We start from the raw sequence: 13,551 nt of genomic DNA, 5'->3' as shown, positions 1-13,551 counted from the left end.
GCTGACATCTGCTCATCCTTCAGGTCTCAGCTTAAACGTTGTATCCACAGAAAGATCTCCAAATGTCCAGTCTAAAATATTAGCTCTCCTGGTGCCCAGTCTTTCCTTCATACTCTTAGCAAAGTTCATTGGTGAGTGTTCTTCTCTATTTTCCCTCTCCCCCACTGCCCTGTAAATTCTATGAAATCAGGGACCACAACTGTTAACTCCTCTACGTTCAGTGATAGCAGAGTGCCCAGAAATGGTGGAGGGGCCAGGTACTCTCCAAGTGATCCCCCAAGCACACCCCTGTCTTATCCATCCTGCTGTGGGTCTGGGAGGCTGAACTGGGACTGCTTCCATAGGTTCCTCTGACCTCTGGCTTCTGTTTTGTTTCTGCCAATGGGAGGTGCAGGAGGGAGACAGAAGGTCAGAAGAGAGAAGTCTATTTTTCTTCCTTTGCCCCTTCCCAGAGAGGGTGCAGTGTGTAGGTTGGATTCTTCTACCTGAAGCTGCAGATTCTGTCTGGACTCTGTCCTGGAGTTAACCATTCCTTCCTTTTGCCCTTTCAGGGTGGTGGAGGTGGTGACAGGGTCCCTCTGTAGCTAATGCTGCTTAATGCACCACACCTCTGTTTTATTTTAGCTCCACACAAACCTTTGAAAATACCCAAGTTCTTTTTAAAATGTCTCTCCATGACTCCATCTGAATGTGCTCTCTGTGTTGCGGAGACTCTTACAGATGCAGTAGTTGTTTAATAAGTTTTAATTACACATACTAAAAGGAAGGAAGAATCAGATGCATTCTGCAAGAACTTCAGGGAGGAGAACCAAGACCACTGGGGAGAAACTTTAGTGAAACAGACGTAGTGTCCTGTTTGAAGGAGAAGGCATCAGAAAGAATGTATTTTGTGAGTGGGTGAATGCGTCTGTTACTTCTGCCATTTGTCAGAGCTCTGCCTCTCCCCTTGACCCAGGGCTTTTAGGTCAGTCAAGCACCCACCCATGCACCATGTTGCTAGTGTCCACCCCAAGAGGATTTGGGACTCCTTGCAGCAGAGACAGAGTTTCCTTCATCATTGCACTCTCCAGCATGGAAACTGGCACATGCAGGATGGACATGAGCCTTCAGAGAATGGAGGAAATAAATGTTTGTGGCGGAATTTCCTGGCTTCTCCTGGCCACTGCCTTCAAGCCTATTTTGATTCTGTGTTTTCCTGGCTCCTAACCCCTTTTGACAAGATGTTCTGTTCTCTTTCTGCTTGGAACTGACAGAGCCTTTGGCTTCTCCAGGGCTGGTTGTGATGTCGCCATCCGTTGAGTTTGCATTCGCACACTGCTTCTAAGTGCTTCAGGAAACTATCCCACACGTGCCCTTTTAGATGCCAACTAAACAGCAATCTTTACCAAAATCTCTAAGTAATGTACCAAATGGGTCTCCCTCTGTCCTTCAGACTCATCTTATTCATCACTAACTCACATTTTCTTAACCCCTACAGGAAGGGGTAATGGTGTTCTGAGTAATTAAAGTGCTTAGAATATAAAAATGTCTTGGGGAAATGTCACACATCCCTCCTGGAACAGTAGTTCCAAATATTTAGTGGAAAGATACTGCTATGTGTTCATCAATTCCTATTTCCTTCGGTCTCTTGATCAATGAACTATTTTTGTCCACAACATTCTGAAACCAATTGGTTGGTGGGCTTTTACCTCTCACCAACCAATGCTCCAACTCTCTGGACACCAACTGGGTGTACTACATTTCAATTCAATTCTGTCACTAGCTATCCAGACTTAGCATGGACCCCACAGTTGAAGGGCTCAGTCCCCACAAGACTGCCCCCACTTCAGATGCCAGTCCTAAGTCATGGGCCTCCTGTATTTCTGATTGACAGGCTATAAATTGGGGATTCTCATGACTCCTTTCTCAAGTTCAATAATTTGTAGAACAGCTCACAAAATTCAGGAAACACTCTATTTATGTTTCTGGTTTATTAGAAAAGATAAAAGTCAGGAACAGTCAAACGGAAGAGATGAATAGGCAAGGTCTGGGGTGAGGTGCAGAGCTTCCACGCTCCCTGCAGGTGTACGAGCCTCCCAGCACCTCGATGTGTTCACTGACCCCAAAGTTCTTCTGTTCCCGCCATTTTGGAGTTTTTGTGAAGGTTCCATTCCATAGGCATGTTTGACTAAATCAGTGGACACTGGTGATTGATTGTATTCTCCAGTCCCTCACCCCTCCTTGGAGGTCTAGGGGTGAAACTGAAAGTCCCCATCTTCTAATGAAGCTGTGGAATTTATGGTGACCAGCCTCCATTACAAAGCTACTTAGGGGCCCCTAACCACCAGTCATCTCATCAGTATGCAAAAAAAGTCCCATCACTCCAGAGAGTCCAAGAGCTTTAGTAGCTGTGTGCCAAGAGCTGGGGACAAAGACAAAGTATAGTTGGCCCTCCACACCCATGGATTCAACTGACTGGGGGTGGAAAATATTTGGAAAAAATTGTGTCCGTATAGAAAATGTGAAGACTTTTTTGGTCATTATTCCCTGAACAATACAGTATAACCATTTACGTAACATTTACATTGTAATAGGCATTAGAAGTAATCTAGAAATGATTTAAAGTATAAGAGAGAATTGTGTGTAGCTTATATACAAATACTGTGCCATTTTATATCAGGGACTTGAGCATCCATTGAGTTTGGTATTCATGGGAGGTCCTAGAACAAATCCCCTATGGAAACTACTTTGTGTTATGCCATAGGCACATTGTTAGATTGCATTTTTCAGCCTCACTGGGAGTTAGGTGGAGCCATGTGATTGAGTTCTGGTCAGTGGAATGTGCACAGAAGAGATGCTTGTCATCAACATGCCTGGTCCCTCAAAATCTCCCACACTAACCTCAATGCTTTCTCTTTTCCTATGTTTGCTGTTTGAATGCAGAGTATCCAGTGAGGATTCTAAGGCCTCGGAGATGTTGGAGCCTGTAGATAAAGGATCCTGAGGTCCAAGATGATGGCAGAGTCATTGGGTGAAAGAGCCTAGGTCCTTGAATGAAATAGAGTGCCCTCTACCTGCTGATCTTCCTTGGAGTGACATTAACAGGAAACAAACCTTTATTGTGTCAAGCCACTGAGACTTGGGGGCTGTTTGGTTTAGCAGTTGGCCTCCCCTGACTAAGGCAATACACCCACCTCCCTCAAACTTTGTGGCTTGACACCAGCCTCCTTGTCCCTTTAGGCTGGTGTTTCTCATGAGAGAAATCGACTAATTCTAAAACATAGTTCTGCCAAGAAGTACATGTTTAGACAGAAGCATTTCCCTTAAATAGCTTTCCAGTAGAGTGTGTGTGTGTGTGTGTGTGTGTGTGTGTGTGTCTGTGTGTGTGTGTGTGTGTTTAGGGTTGAGGGAGCTTCTTTCAGTGAAGAAAACAGATTGACTTTGATGTATAGTAATGTGGTACATGTTGTTACAAGTTCAATGACCTGCATAGAAAAACAGCATTTAGGGAGGGAAAAAAGAAGCTGTCCCCATCATCACTGGAGACTACTGATCACTGTGGCAAAACTATGACTTTTCTCCCAGCCTGTGCTGTCTTTGGCAGAGTGTCGACTTATGAACCTTCTAAAATAAAAACAATTAGAAAAAAAAAAAAAAAAGGAGAGATAGGTTTCTGCTCCATAGAGTAGGCCAGATATGTCACCTCCAAATCCCAAGATACAAAAAACCCTTCCCCTGGTTTGCCAACAGCCATGCACAATTCAGTTATTTGGTTCTTTTCAACCCACCAGCTACTGCCCAGGGATGTAAAAACCAGGGAAATATCAAGTAGTTGCCTAGATGGCTTTGGTTATTTCTTTAAGACATTATCAAAAATATAACAGGAAAAAACGGCAAGGTAAGGACAACTTTGTTTGTCCCATGATTTTGCTCTGATGGACATCTGCCTTTCTTCTGCTACATGCAATGAACTGGCTGGTGTTGCTGCAGCTGAAATAATCAGCTGAAATATGGAAAACACAGACCCATCGTATCTGGGAAGATTTCCAAAGGCTATTTAGAATTGTTTACCATGGGATTTCTCCTTAAATGATTTATTGCTCTGTAAGATCAATATGGCTAAATTAAATTGTAAATTAGTCCATTGCAGAAGGCTGAGAAATACCTTTTATGTGCTTCCCATTTGAGCATTCACAATGGAGTTGGAAAAGTGACTGGCTTATCAGTAGCAATACTTGCAGTGAGTTCTTCATAGACCAAAGGTTCTTGACCTGTCAGTAGAAGGAGACTTTTCATTTTTCCAATATCTTGATATCTTCTGGGGTATGGGTAGTTGGGGCATAGACAGAGGGTTATAAGTATGGATTTTGCCTCTCTCAGTGTGACTTTGGGAAGATCATGCAAACCTTTCTAGGCCTCAGTTTCCTCTTTTGTAAACTAGTGATAACAGTACCCTTATCAAAGGTTACTGAGAGGCTTAAGTGGGAGAGCAAATATTAGTACCTGGCACTGAGGATGTGTTCAACAAATAATGCAAATCAAAACCACTTTGAGATATCACCTCACCTCAATCAGACTGGCCATTATAAAAAAGACAGAGAATAACAAATGCTGGCAAAAATGTGGAGAAAGAGGAACCCTTCCATACTCTTGGTGGAACTATAAATTAGTACAGCCATTATGGAGAACAGTATGGAGTTTCCTTAAACAACTACAGATAGATATTCCATATGCTCCAGCAATCCCAGTCCTGGGGATGTATCCAGAGGATTGGAAAACATCAGGTCGAAGGGATATCTCACTCCCATGTTTACTGCAGCTCTATTTACAATAGCCGAGTTATGGAACCAACCTAAATGTCCATCAGTGGATGACTGGATGAGGAAATTGTGGTTATATATACACCATGGAATGCTACTCAGCCATAAAAAAGAATAAAATTCTACCATTTGCGGCAACATGGATGAGACTGGAGAAAATTATCCTAAGTGAAACAACCAGGTACAGAAAGAGAAATACCGCATGTTCTCACTCATAGCTGGGAACCGAATCCATAAATAAACAAATGAACAACAAAGAGAGATAGGAAGAGAAACAACAATCACAGTAATACCCTGAACTTTTAGAAACCTAGAAGTGGAAGAGGGGAGGGGAGGGGAGAGGGAGGGGGGCTAATGAGGAATTGGTCAATGGACACAAAGAATGATTGCGTGCTGTAATGATGAATAAGCCAACTATACTGATCTAACCACCACACATTGTACACAATTATTGAAAATCAATGTTGTACCTCACATGTATGTATAATAAATTATCTAAAAAGCAAATACTGCCTTCCTCTCAGAGATTGGTGGTTGAGAGTCTGTGATCACTGGTTATCCCGGCTCACAAACTTTAGAGATGTGTGTGTGTAGGGACGGGAATGGTCATCTGGTGGGACACCCACCGCAGAGTGGGCTAAGACAACATTTCAATCTCCTCGCTTCCATCAAAGGAGGAATTTGAGGCCACAAGAGGAGAAGGGACATGTCTGAAGCCATCTCACTAGCAAGAGATGGAGTCAGGACTCAGACCTGCTCCTCTGCTGCATTTTACACCATGTGACGTTTCCTCCCTGGTGAAAATGAGCATTATCTATTGAGCACATACTAAGCGCCAGACATTTACAACAACCCTGTGAGAAAGGCTTTATTACGATTCCTGTCTCATACATGAGGACACTGAGGCTCAGAGAGGCAAAGTCATTTGCCAGAGTCATACACTGGGTGTGTGGTGAAGCACTCCTGGTCCCACAGGACTCCAAAGCCTTTATTTGTGACACTTTTCATGATTTACCAGTGCGTTCTGGTTTCAGACATTAGAACATGCAGATGAACTAAGGCTATAGGGCCAGCAAGCCAAGGCTTTACTGCTTATTTGTTCCATACCATATGTAAAAGTTCGATCAGCAAGAATACTTCCGGCCAGCAAAAGAGCCACTTCCTGCCCATCTTTTTAAATTGTGTTCTCCTTCTGACTTTCAGGAGGGTTCGGAGCTCAGATTAGTCAGGATAACAGAGTGAACAAGCTTCGTTCCCACAAACACCACTTCCAAGTCACTATGAGGTAACTTCAGTTCACTGCCCAGTTTAGGCTGGAGTGGCCAAACTTCAGGGTGTCCCCCATGGCAGCCCCAGCATCTCAGTGCCCAGATTGAAGGGTGGAAACAGAAAGTCCAGCCCACCCTTCTAATGACTGTGCCTTGGCCAGTGAATGGGATCTCTTAAAGAGCTTTGTGCGAGCAGCTGTGCAGCCCGGAAAGAGCTTGGCAGATGACACCAAATTAGAGAGGAAAACAGTCCTGGGAAGGAAATATTGTTTGCAGCTTGGGGAGCTTTTGTATTATCATTATCTCCTCTTCTTAGCTAAGTTTCAGAACTGTGACTTTCTAACAGAAAGGGGTTTCTGACCCAAACCTGCAGCCTGACGTCATGGAAAAACCGTGCACAAAAGTGAAATCAGGTGGAGTGCCCAGTGTGACCTTGTGCTGGTGACTCCACAGCTTTGAGCCTCTGTTTTCTGCAAGGAATCATATGGTGGCTTTGCCATCTCAAGGGTTTGGCCTTGTGGTACCATCTTGCCTTCTTTTGACCTCAGTGTCCACATCTGTAATAGGGAACAACAGTCCTATCCTCAAAGGCTGTCAAGGGAATTAAATGAGCTAATAAGTATGGAACCACTAGAATAACCCTGTGTCCATGCTAAGTGCCACACAGGTGCTATGTGCACTGTTAGAGTTTCTCATCGGTGAAATGGGATAATAACAGCACACACGTAGGATCCTTGTGAGGAGCAAACGACTGAAGTTTCTGGAGGACTTAGCACACAGTGGGTGCTAGGAACTAAACACTGGGTCCCATGCAGAAAGACTGACCAGAGATGCCTCTGAGAGGGTTGATTTGGGGACCCCGAGAAAAGATGGCCAAGTCTTGTCTCTGCCAATTACCAAATAAATATTATACAGATCTAGATGTGTACGCCCACCTCCATGGTGGCATGTCTCAGTAATCTTACGCTTGTCCATTCAACAAATATTTATTGAGCCTTTATTATGTTCTAGGTACTGTTCTAGTAGCTGGGGATACACCAATGAACAAAACAAATGAGACTCCCAGCTGTCAAGGAGTTTACTTTCAAGCAGCATAGACAAACCAAAAATAAGATAAAAAAGAAATAATAAAAATAAAAAATTAAGTGCTTAAGAGAAATTGAAAAAGTGGGGAAGGTTATGGCTTCAGATGGGCTGTGAACACCTAGCGTGTCTCCCCACTGGATGTGAGCGTGGCTCTGTCTTCAGTGCAGTGACGGCACACAGCAGGTCCCCAGTTAAAGTTAAGAAATGCCTCAGTGAGCAGACCCTGAGCCCTGAAAAGACTGATTTGGATGCACATGTGACAGTCAGTGTATTTTCATCTGAGACGAATTATCTCTGACGATTTCCAGAGCAGTCCTGAAATGATTACATTACCATTATATCAAATCTGAGAAGTAGACGGGTATGAAGCCACCTCCTCCCCCCAAACCAGGCCAAGCAGAGGAGGCGCAGAACGGTTAGCGTTATTTGCACCTTGCTGCCCCCTGGTGGTGGTATGAAATATAGCCACAACTCCACCTCTAAGTTTACCTGTAAGGTGAGATCTATCAGTTGAGCACACATCACCACTGGCATCCCAAAGCCTGAACAATGTGGCCTTAAGGCATGGTGGCCACAAGTTAGTATAATGATTTTATTTTCACGATGGTAGAATAGATGTCTGCTCAAATATCACTCTTCGGGAGTTTATAAGTCATCATAATGGATCAGAGCTCGTAGGAACCTAAGATATTTTCCAGTCTTGGGATTCCAGGACTATTTCCTAGGGAGTCCATGCATAGACTTCAGGACCTTCTAAAGGTTTGCCTGGAAACAATATTTTCAAAATGCACAGGAATTGTTAGATCCTAATAGTTGGAGGACTCTTGGCCAGTTGGCTGAGGTGATTCCTATAGGAAATGAGACAGGCATTTGCTTATCCCTGTGGTACTGGCTAAAACATTCTATTTCATTTGTAGATGCATTTTGCATGTTACCTTATATCAAGGTGGCTGGTAATCAGGTAGGTTTTATCCCTGACTGGTCTTGTGACAACTGTCCTAACCACACTGAACCTGTTTTCTCATCTAAAAAAAGAGAAAAAGAATACCTGACATATTAGATTAATCAACATAAGTAAGAATAGGCTTATGAAAGAAACTAGTAGAATATCAAGCATCCATTATGCTTAATACATGTTTTTAAATGCAAGCTTGTTAAACATTGATATTCATATAAACTTATAAAGCATTTCAAGATTTATAAATGATATGAAGACTCCTCTGATACATTATTCCTGGCAGAAGATTTCTTGTGAACTATGAATAAGCTACCAAACAGTGAAAAATTACTAACTGATATTCTTTGTCCATTTTTTTAGGTGTGTCTGTCAGAGTGGTTTGTGAACCATTATGATAAAAACGTTGCTGTCTTTTCTGTTTGAAGATAATACTGTTGACCCCATTTCTATTCACCCTTAGTACTGATTGAGAATAATATTCTATCGTAAAAGCTAATGTTTCCTACATTGTGTACCCAGGAAAACTTTCCTATGTCCTGAATCTTGAAGCCCTGCTATGGTCTATATGCTCGTGTCCCACTCCCTCCCCGCAACCCCAATTCATATGTTGCAAACTAACTACTAGTGCGATGGAACTTGAAGGAGTAAATAGGTCATGGGAGTGAAGCCCTCATGAGTAGAATTAGTGTCCTTAAAAAGAGGTCAGAGAGAACCACCTTTCCCCTTCTACCATGTGTGCACACAGCAAGAAGATACCATCTATGACCCAGAAAACAGCACCTCACCAAACACCAAATCTGCCAACACCTTGGTCTTGGAATTTCCAGCCTCCAGAACTGTGAAAAATAAATTTCTGTTGTTTAAAAGCCACACAGTTTATGGTATTTTGTTATAGCAGCCCAAATGGACTCAGATGGGTCTCTATTTGCAGAACCAACTGCTTTTCTTTCTCTCATTTAAATGTTTATGGTTCTTTTTATTACTGCAACAGTAATATGTGATTATTGTAAATAAAATTGAAACACTAAGAAACACATGGCCTGTAAAGGAAATATTTTTTGTGATCCCAACTTCTCTTAAAGTTTGGCGTATTATTGTGTTCATTTTATTTAATGAATATACCAATGTATGTATGAGTGTTTTAACAAAAATGGGATCATACTAAAATGATTTTCTGTAATTTCATTTTTTTAATCTTACACATCTTGAATAAGTTCCACATCAATCTGCCTCTCTCTCTCCCTTTCCTTCTCTCTCTCTCCCTTTCCTTCTCTCTCTCTTTCTCTCTCTTCCCATAATCATTGGGTAGTATTTTATGGTGAGGTATACCTGCTGTAACTCTACAGTTTCCTTTCAGGAGGTCTGTTGCCTTTGTTCCACAGGAGATCAAAGATCCCATTCATGCAAGGTCTCTCAAAAACTGCAGGAAAAAAAAAATACAACAAGTGGGAGTGTCCTTGTCTGAGACTGCATTTGAGTAAGCAGTAGTGGGCAGCTGAACCCACAGGTCTGAAGGGCCTCAAGGCACTGGGGACAATGCTTGTCAGCAGCTGGAAGATGAGTAGTCCTCTATAAATCCCATCTTACCTATAAGAATGATACAGTGTCTACTATGAGACGACAAGGAATGCTGAAATATATTTTCTTAATAGATGAAAACTGGTCGGCATGTCCAGGGAAATAATCAATTGTATTCCACTGCACACATTTCATTTGCATTTCTCTGGACAAGAATAATTTGCATTGCTATCAGTTTTCTACAACATAACAGAGTAGTAAAAGAGTTCAAAGACAATAAAAGGAAGAGATAATCCAGAAGGATATATAGACTGGACACCCAGGATGTTTTTCTTCCCATTTCAAAGACTTTCAGAATTTTTACTAACAACTATCACCTTCACATACAACTGGAAAAACGTGGCATACAAATACTAAGACCATGGAGATGAAGGCAATTAAGCAGCAGCAGAATGAATTGATCTGTAAGATGAGTTTTGGGGAAGGGAGGTACACAGTCTGAGGGACTGTTTTACAGAAGCAGAAAGAAGCACAGTGGGGGGTGTAGGTAGCTCGAATTGTGACAACCCAAGTGTAGAGCCCGCATGGTGGCATTCAATATCTATTAGTTGGGGATGAAGATTTCACCATAGACCACAGTTATCTTCTTCCACCTGAACTTCCAGGTTGGTCAATGCCTCACAGGAAGTAGTACACGTAAGCCCAAGTGTCCTCCGCTGTGCCCCAGTCACCCGGCTGCTTTTCTCTTGCTTCCTGGCACTGCTCCCACAGCTTTGTTTCTCACCTCAGGTTGGATTTCATATTTGAACCCAGCTACCCTGGCTTTGACCCTTAGTTTTTCCCAGGAAATTAGCCTTTTCTCTTTTTAGTTCATTCCTTGTGAGATTGTTCTGACTGTAGGATCATATCCAATCATTGGGACACTTGGATTACCCTGGATAGAGGCCACCCCGTTTATCACCATTCGAGTTCAGAAAATAGAGAAAAACTGCAGGCTTTTGGAGAGTCTTCAAGCAACATTTTGAAGGAAATTCATTTTTTTGTTGTTGTTGTTGCTGGTCTAGCTCTTGTTTTGGACCCAAATGTCAGCGGAAGTAGGCTGCCTTTTCGAATTCTAGTGAAAAGACTCAAAACCCATTCCATGTGCAGTGAGAGTTCTTCCTCTTTTCCAATCTCTGAAGGGATTTGAAGGATAGGGGTCGAATGGGGTACTTTAGGCTTTTTCAATCATCTCTGTATCTTCAGTACCCCATGTTAGTTTGGTTTATAAATTGTGACAATGCTCAGCAAAGCCTATCCTTGTTTTGTTCCACATTGAGATACCTCCTTCCTTGATCCACCAAAAATATCCGTCCACACAAGACTCATGAGAGTATATCTGACTTCATTGCTTGTTTGGCCTGATGGAGACGAGGATTACATCATAGCAGTGCGAATCACTCAACACTGAGTTCTAGCAACCAAATTCCTTTTCTTCAATTCTCTTTAGTCATCCTTTCATGCTGCTTGGTAATTTTCTCTGTTTTTTGCCTATTTCTTTTTCTTCTCTCCTTTTCTTGTCCCATCCCTCTAAGAAAGAAAAAACCTAAAGTTTTCTTTAACTCCTTTTGCAGAATACCCAACTTATTCCCAGCCTCTGTTGCCTCACCCAAGTTCAAATCCTGACCATCTTTTGTGTGGACTCATGAATCCAACACCATCCTTAGTTTCAGGCAGTAAAAATGTAATTAAACAGAAGAGTTTTTTGAAGGAAAATTAAAGAGCTCAATAATTGACAGGCTTGCTGGAGAATCAGGCTTAGGAAATGGGTAGGTGAACATAGGAGACTGGGCTCCAAGACCAGTGTGAAGCCATGTGGGGACACAGGGTGGTGCCACTGCTGCATGCTGGATGTTCCAGGCAGCATGGCCAGCACTGCCACGGGCACAGCCGTCTGCTGGGACTGAAATAGAGCCCCCTATACCCTCATAACGTATGCTATCTGCTTCTGTAGAATTGCTTGCTTAACCTAAGTAACTCCATTTTGCCCCCTGTCTGACCTGCAGACTACCCGCCCATCTGCATGAGAAACCGTTGACCTTCTCATAGAAACAAGAACTTTTGCATAGGAACAGGAGCCACACACAATGAAACTTTGTATGCTTGATTGCTCTAATGGCTCATTCTTGGCTTCTGTCACCTAGCTACCTAGCTTGCTTTGTGCACCTGGACAAACCCATGTGCCAACAGGATGTGGTTTTTGCCTTTAGAAACCCCACAAGACCAAGGCCTGGGCCGTTCTCCCTTGGTTGTTCCTTGAGAGATGGTTGCTGGCCAGCTGGAGTGAATAAATCGCCCTTTTCTGCACGAGTGGCGTGTAAGTGCATTCTTGTGGGAGGGGGCCTCATAACAGGGCCTCACTGCCCCCGTGGGCTGGTCTTGCCTCCCACCAAATCCTATACGTGTAAAAAGGGGAATCAAGATCCTGGAGAGCCAGATAAAATGACAACTGTCCACCACAACTCCTGAAGATGCTTTGGTAAACGAAGAGCATCTCTCTTGAGTCTTCCAACTCTCTTCCTACCACCCCAGGCTCTATAAGAGCAGCTGCCCTGTATGGAGACTTTTCCCACAGATCATCTAAATTGTGTTCCTCTGTCCCCACTCCTCATGCTCACTGCCTGCCCTTTAGGGGCAGAATTTGCTACAATATTGTTCTCTTTTTTGGGGGTGGGGGGTAGTTACAATCACTTTTGCATTTAAGGATTTTGTTCCCCATGACTATGTTTTTGCTTGCTTCAATCTCCTAATTCTATGAAATAGGTGCTATTATTCCTTATTTAGATATTTAGATTAAAATAATCTAAGCCTTGGGAATGTTGTGTGATTCAGTCAAAGTCACACAGCTAGAAAATAGCGGAAATAGATTTTGAAGTTGGGGCCATCTTAATACAAAATCCATGTTCTCATTTTAAAGACTTTTAGTTTTTAAGAACCAAATTGCTATTTTGTATTTACCTCTGTGTCTCTAAATAAATTGCTTATATGGCCACTTCCATTCTGACCACCCTCCTCTTACTTCCTGTTACTGAATATAGGTATCGATCTCTCCTCCTAGACCCTCCCCTGCTGTCACCCCTTCTCCCCTAACCTACCACTACGATTCTATCATAATCTGCTTACAAACTAATACCAATATTCAATGAATATTTTCTGATGACTGTGTAAACTCTATTGACAGCTAGGACATGCCATACAATAATGCTATTGTAAATATTACCTTTGCTTGGATTTCATTTTCTGTTTGTTGTTGATAATTAGAAGCATAATTGATTTTTTCACGTGGGCCATGTATCCAGCAATCTTGCTCTATTAACTTACTAATTCCAACAGCTTCTCTGCAGTTCTTTTGGCTTCTCTACACTCATAATCATATCTTTGAATCATTTCCAAACCTCATGCCTTTTTTCCTTGAAAAAAAATTGAAAAAAATTACAAAGATATAATTCATACACAATAAAATAAATGACTTTTGAGTGCACAAGTTGATGACTTTGAACAAAGGTGTGAAACCAGGTCGGTATCACAAAAAACAAGATAAGGAACCTTTCCCTTGTCTTCATGGCCAGTCAATAGCATCCCACACCTTCAACCCCAGGCAACCTCTGATATAATTTTTTTTTTCCCTTTCTAGACTTTTTTTTACTTTTTTGTTTTGATGTTGGGTATTTGACTTTCTTTCTTTTTGTCTTATCAGTTTTTTCCAGGGGTTTGTCAGCTGTACTAGTCCTTTCCAATAACCATCTTTGGACATTGTTGATTCTCTCTATTGTATGTTTCCTGTTTCATGGATTTCTTGTCACGTCTGTGTTGTTTCCTTCTTGGATTTAATTAATTAATTAATTTTTTTTTAAGAAAAGTTCTTAAGATTGGTGCTTAGATC

Source organism: Cynocephalus volans, chromosome 9 (genome assembly GCF_027409185.1).
Source record: "Cynocephalus volans isolate mCynVol1 chromosome 9, mCynVol1.pri, whole genome shotgun sequence".
Taxonomy (NCBI): Eukaryota; Metazoa; Chordata; class Mammalia; order Dermoptera; family Cynocephalidae; genus Cynocephalus; species Cynocephalus volans.
Note: the sequence above shows the minus strand (reverse complement) of the source record.